At 40.4% G+C, this 5857-nt stretch overlaps 1 pseudogene; it reads left to right on the top strand.

The window, feature by feature from the left end:
- The first annotated feature begins 1325 nt into the window (after positions 1–1325).
- LOC114460598 (E3 ubiquitin-protein ligase TRIM21-like) lies at positions 1326–5205 on the top strand (annotated as a pseudogene).
- The last annotated feature ends 652 nt before the right edge of the window (positions 5206–5857 follow it).

Genomic DNA, 5857 nt, shown 5'->3' with positions numbered 1-5857 from the left:
GCCCTCCCTAAGGAAGGGCAAGAAATCTTTTATTATAGGGAGGATATAAAAAGGGAGAGCAGTGTTACAACTAAGTGGAAAGGGAAGGGGAGGGGAAAGGGAGCAGGGAGGAGAGACTCAAGGTAGGAAATAGAAAGGGTGGGGAAGAATAGATTGTTTTACAGTGAGGGTGAGATGTGAAGTTGTAGAATATATTGTGCTTATTATGTTGCATAATCAAGTCAGTATAGTGACAAGTGTGAAGCTTAGCTATAATGGTGGTGGCTGTGGACAAGGGGAATGAGTGAGTGGTAGTACCTAAAGCAGGTATTTGGGATTAACGTGTCTAAAATTAAGCCCAGTATGAGTTTTATCCCACAACCCAAGGCGTGCCAGTGCATCATATACCAGTATATGTGCAAAAACCGCTATTGCAAACCCAGGAACTGCCCCGGGCCTGCAGATGCAGCCAGGCCAGCAGAAAGAGTGGGGACCAGGGAACCCCAGGCCACCCCCCCATGGCCGAGCAACGCCCCAGACGCCCCCAAGATCCCAGGCCGAGAGGCAGCCACCGCCCCCACAAACACACATCCGAAGAAGCCCCAAGCAGCCGAGCACCCAGCGCATCCCGCCACCGACCCCAACCCCAAGGGCCCCCGCCAGCATCCCGCCCCCTCCACCCACCCACAACCAAGCATCCAACCCCCCGAGGGGAGGGCCCAGAGAGCCCCCCGCCCGGGACCCCAGCAGAGGAGCCAAGGCCCACGCCCAGCAGACGGCCATTATTTATTTATTTTTTTTTTAATTTACATTTTGACAAACCTTGATTTTAATACAGATGCCTTTGTGGAAAAAAAATTAGATTCCAATTGTGGAAGATTTCATTTTTTTTTCCTTTTTTGGTTTCTACATGATATGTTTACTGTCTGTAAGAGAACCAACAATAACTGTGGGGGTGAAAGTAACTAGTAACTTTGACTTTGAGTACTATTTAATTGAGCTACTTTTTTACTTGTACTTGAGTATTTTATGTGTGACTTACTTGTCCTTGTACTTGAGGATATATCAGTACTTTTTACACCTCTGTGACTTATACAATGAAGCGACTTATATGTAAGTTTTTGGCCAACAGCGCCCCCTGGTGAGTAAAAAGTTCATTAGTTTTCTATTGTTGTATAAGACGCTCCCTCATTGGTAGTAATTATGCCTGATGTAACAGTCCATACATACAGTATATCCACTATGAGGAGTAAAATGTGTTTGCATTATTTAATTTAATATATTTGATCTTCCTATGTTAATTTGACACACATTTAATCACAAAAGGCAGCTTCGAACAGATCAATGTTGACAGGTTGTCATGGCAACTCAGGCTAAAATGGAAGCTCAATGTTGACAGGTTGTCATGGCAACTCAGGCTAAGATGAAAGCTCAATGTTGACACTTTGTCATGTCAACTCAGGCAAAGATGAAAGCTGCACAATCTCCACCATTCTACAGAATCTCCTCGTGCACCGTCAGAAACGACTAAAGTAGCTTTAATAATATAGATTAACGTTGACCAGCAGATGTCATCAGTGAGCAACGTTTGAGACCAAAGTGAGTTTCTAATAATGTCAACTTTAATGACTAATTTTGTAATTTCCCACAATCCAGTGAGTAAATACTGCTTGTTTTAATCTAAATGTGTTTGCATATTTAATAATAATCTTGTGTGAATGAGCTGATATTGAACGATCTTTAGAACAACTTTGTCATAAAAGCTCATTTTAAATTTGTTCATTTTAACATTTAACATTAAGTCTGAATTGAATCATTATATACAGTGTGTGTGTGTGTGTGTGTTAGCGGCATATAATATATACATCAGAAACTATAACGGAATGTCTCACTGCATGTAAAGCTACATATTATTATTATTATTATTATTACGTATTATGACAGGCCCATATTTCACTGGCCTCAAATCAACAGGAACAAGTATTTATTAATTTTAATGTGACACATTTAACATGTGATCATTACTTTGTTTTATTCCAAGATATAAATTGTAAACTGAGGAAACATTGGAATTGAGCTGCTGAAAGGAAGTGACGGATTGCTGCTCTGCTGCTTTTTATGGGAACACCTTTAAACATTGAAGGGCTTAATTATAGGACGTCTAATGTTAAAGGTAAGTGACAATTTTCTAGCTGTTTTTAGCATTTAGCTCATTTTGTTAACATTTAAAACAGGGATTCACGTCAAACATGTTATATATAATTGTCTACAATATGTTTCAAGGCTGTAGCTATTGAATATTTGTGTAATCCCTTATTCTACTGAAAATTCCACAGATTAACATATTTTTTTAGTTAGAGAGAAATTATATTTATACATGAGAAACTAACATATTTGACTTAGGAATGAATGAACCATTTGTTTCCTTTTTTAGACAATCAACACTTGCTTTTTAGCAAACGGCAAATGCATCTCAGGAAATGTGACTAGTTAATATAAAAATGAATAAAACAAACAGAATAACAACTTTCTACTTCTGCCAAGTCCAAACATCTTCTCAGATATCTACAACTACATAGATATCTTTATTTGAGGAACATTGAAGATAACTTGAACTAAAGTTTAGAATTGGTGACGTGACGTTTTCCATATCTTTAACTTTCATTTTATCAAGTCCAAATGAGGTTTGATATAAATGTAATGTTCATTTTGAAAAAAAAGTTTGCCATTGGTTTCCATCATCTACCACCCACCACTAAAAGTCATGTGATGTGTGATATAATCTAAGAAAGGTCTCTACTGCTAATGGGGAACGATTTTTTTTTTAATATAAATTAGCTGTCAAAGGATTAAAAAAATAACCAATCAATTGCAAATCTGACTAAATAATCACGATTAATCACAACTTGTGAATTTCAATCACAAGTTGCACAGAAATGACGTGTATTTATAAGTTACATTTGAGGCAGATAATTAGTTTAATTTGTTTTCCCAAACAAAATCACTGTAAAATGTAGTGTGTGGTCCATGCAGACTTTAAAGGTTTGTGCTATGTTAAACTTCAGTCTGTTATTACACAATATATTGGTTATTTTAAAGAAAAAAGATTGTACATTAAAATAAAATGCGCAAAAAATCTAACATATAATATAGAAAAATTCCAGTGTTAATATGAGAGAACTTTAGAACTAATTTGAACCTTAAACATTTAAACTATTGCACTTTTACATTCAGCTGCTGAGGCACAGCCGACTGTCCACATTACTACTGTATGTGTATATACGTATATATGCAAATGTGTGTATCCATAAAATGAAGAGTCCGTCCTTAAGACTGCTCTACTGTAAAGTGCCTTGAGATACCATTGGTTATGATTTGGCGCTATACAAATAAAGATTGATTGATTGATTGATTGACTACAGGAGGACTGAATCAATGCTAAATACTAGAGGTGATCTCAGTGAGATGGACTCAGAAACATTAGTAAAGGAACGTTCCACAACAATGAGAGTGTCCTGTTAATGTGCTGCTTGTCTCTGTCCCTCAGTTTGTGGACATGTCTTCTGCCTGCAGTGGGACGTCTGAACATCACTTCCTGTGCTCCATCTGTCTGGAGGTGCTCACTGATCCAGTCACCACACCATGTGGACACAACTTCTGCAAAACATGCATCAGCACACACTGGGACAACAGTACCACCAGCAGGTGTCCCGTGTGTAATCAGGTGTTCAGCACTAAACCTCAGCTGAAGGTCAATATTATGATGCGTGAGATGGTTTCTCAGTTCAGACGTGAATCTGAGAAGAAAGCAGCAGCACCAGGAGAAGTTCCCTGTGACGTCTGCACTGGAACCAAAGTGAAGGCCCTGAAGTCCTGCCTGGACTGTGGGGTCTCCTACTGTGAGACTCACCTGGAGCCTCATCTGACAGCATCAGGCCTGAGAAGACATCAGCTGGTGGAGCCTGTGGAGAACCTGGAATCCAGGATGTGTCCAAAGCACAGCAAACCTTTAGAGCTGTTCTGTCAGAGCGATCAGACACGTGTCTGCTTGATGTGTTCTGTTTTGGAGCACAGGAGTCACCAGTTAGTCCCTCTGGGAGAATATCTGTTTGAAGAAAAGAAAGTTTATCTTCAGCAGATGATCCAAAAGAGACGAGAGAAGCTGGAGGAGATCAGAGAGTCAGTGAGGATCAGGAAGGAAGCAGCAGACAGAGCGAAAGCTGAAGGTGTGGAGATGTTCACTGCTTTGATGGAGCTTGTTGAGAGAGGCCTGAAGGAGCTGATGGAGCTGATGGAGGAGCAACAGGAAACAGAAGAGAGAGAGGCTGAATGTTTGATCAAAGAGCTGGAGGAAGAAATCTCTGAGCTGATGAAGAGAAGCTCTGAGGTGGAGCAGCTCTCCCACTCTGAAGACCACCTCCTCCAGCCACCAAGGACTGGACAGAGGTCATGGTCCATCCATCATCATATGAAGGAACTGTGCTGAGAGCTGTAGCTCAGCTGGAGGACACACTCAGTGACGAGATGATGATGATAAAGATGTTTGAGATGAAGAGGCTGCAGCAGTTTGCAGTAGATGTGACTCTTGATCCTCCTACAGCTAATCTTTACCTTGTCCTGTCTGATGATGGAAAACAAGTTTACTGCAGTGATGTGTGGAAGAACCTTCCAGATAATCCAAAGAGATTTTCTAACTATATTAATGTTTTAGGGAAGCAGAATTTCAGTTCAGGTAGATTTTACTTTGAGGTTCAGGTTAAAGGAAAAACTGACTGGGATTTAGGAGTGGTTAAAGAATCTATCAACAGGAAGGGATATATTACTCTGACTCCTAAGAATGGTTTATGGACTGTGATCCTCAGAGATGGAAATGTGTATGCAGCATGTGAAGATCCTTCAGTCATTCTTCATCTGAAGTGTGTTCCTGAGAAGGTGGGTGTGTTTGTGGACTATGAGGAGGGTGTGGTCTCCTTTTATGATGTAGATGCAGCAGCTCTGATCTACTCCTTCACTCACTGCTGCTTCACTCATAAACTACACCCATACTTTAGTCCCAGTTTAAACCATGGTGGTAAAAACTCAGCACCTCTGATCATCTGTCCTGTCAATCAAAGTGAATGATCAGTGTCATGATGAAGTCTCACCAACAATAGATTCAATGGTTCTCTGCAACCATTCACTTCTCCAGGTTGGTTACACACTCCATCCAACCTAACATGTATGTTTCTCAACAGTGGGAGGAAACATTTTATTAAAGAAGCTTCACATTTGGTGTTTGGATTGTGATGAAATAAAAGTTGAATTAAAAAAAAAAAGAATTAAAATATGTTGAGTATAATTGTGGTACATTTTATTTTTAAGTGTTGTATGTGGGTGTAGGGAACCAAACCACATCAAGCCTAAAGACCCTTTTCCTAGCAGGAATCAACCAAGGAGTATGTTTCTTTATCACAAACTGTTTACACAATAACTGCCCCCGCAACTTTGAGGTGCATAGCTAACCCACTATGCGGCCTTTGAACCCAATACCGTAGCCGAAAAGACTGACTCAACTCTTTGAAATATTCAGTACGAACTCTTTTTACGACTCCACATGGGGGAAGAACATCCGTCTTCTCACTCCTTTACAAACAGATACCTTTGGGATGCTGTAAGATCACAGAACTGTCCCACTGACCCCTGACCCCCTGTGGTGAGATGTCACAGAAGGACACTTTCCAGGCCTCTTCTCTGAGATGTGTCCCAGTGAAGAAGAGAGAACAAAGAAATTGTCTCACATAAACACACACCCCAGACACACCCAAGGGCAGCCAGCTGAGATGCTGGCAACTTTAAACCAATCAACAAAGTTTCCTTCTTGGGGGGCAAGTCCCAAAGA

This window comes from Gouania willdenowi, unplaced genomic scaffold (genome assembly GCF_900634775.1).
Source record: "Gouania willdenowi unplaced genomic scaffold, fGouWil2.1 scaffold_54_arrow_ctg1, whole genome shotgun sequence".
In the NCBI taxonomy this organism is placed as follows: domain Eukaryota; kingdom Metazoa; phylum Chordata; class Actinopteri; order Blenniiformes; family Gobiesocidae; genus Gouania; species Gouania willdenowi.
This window is presented reverse-complemented; position numbering and strand designations above follow the sequence as displayed.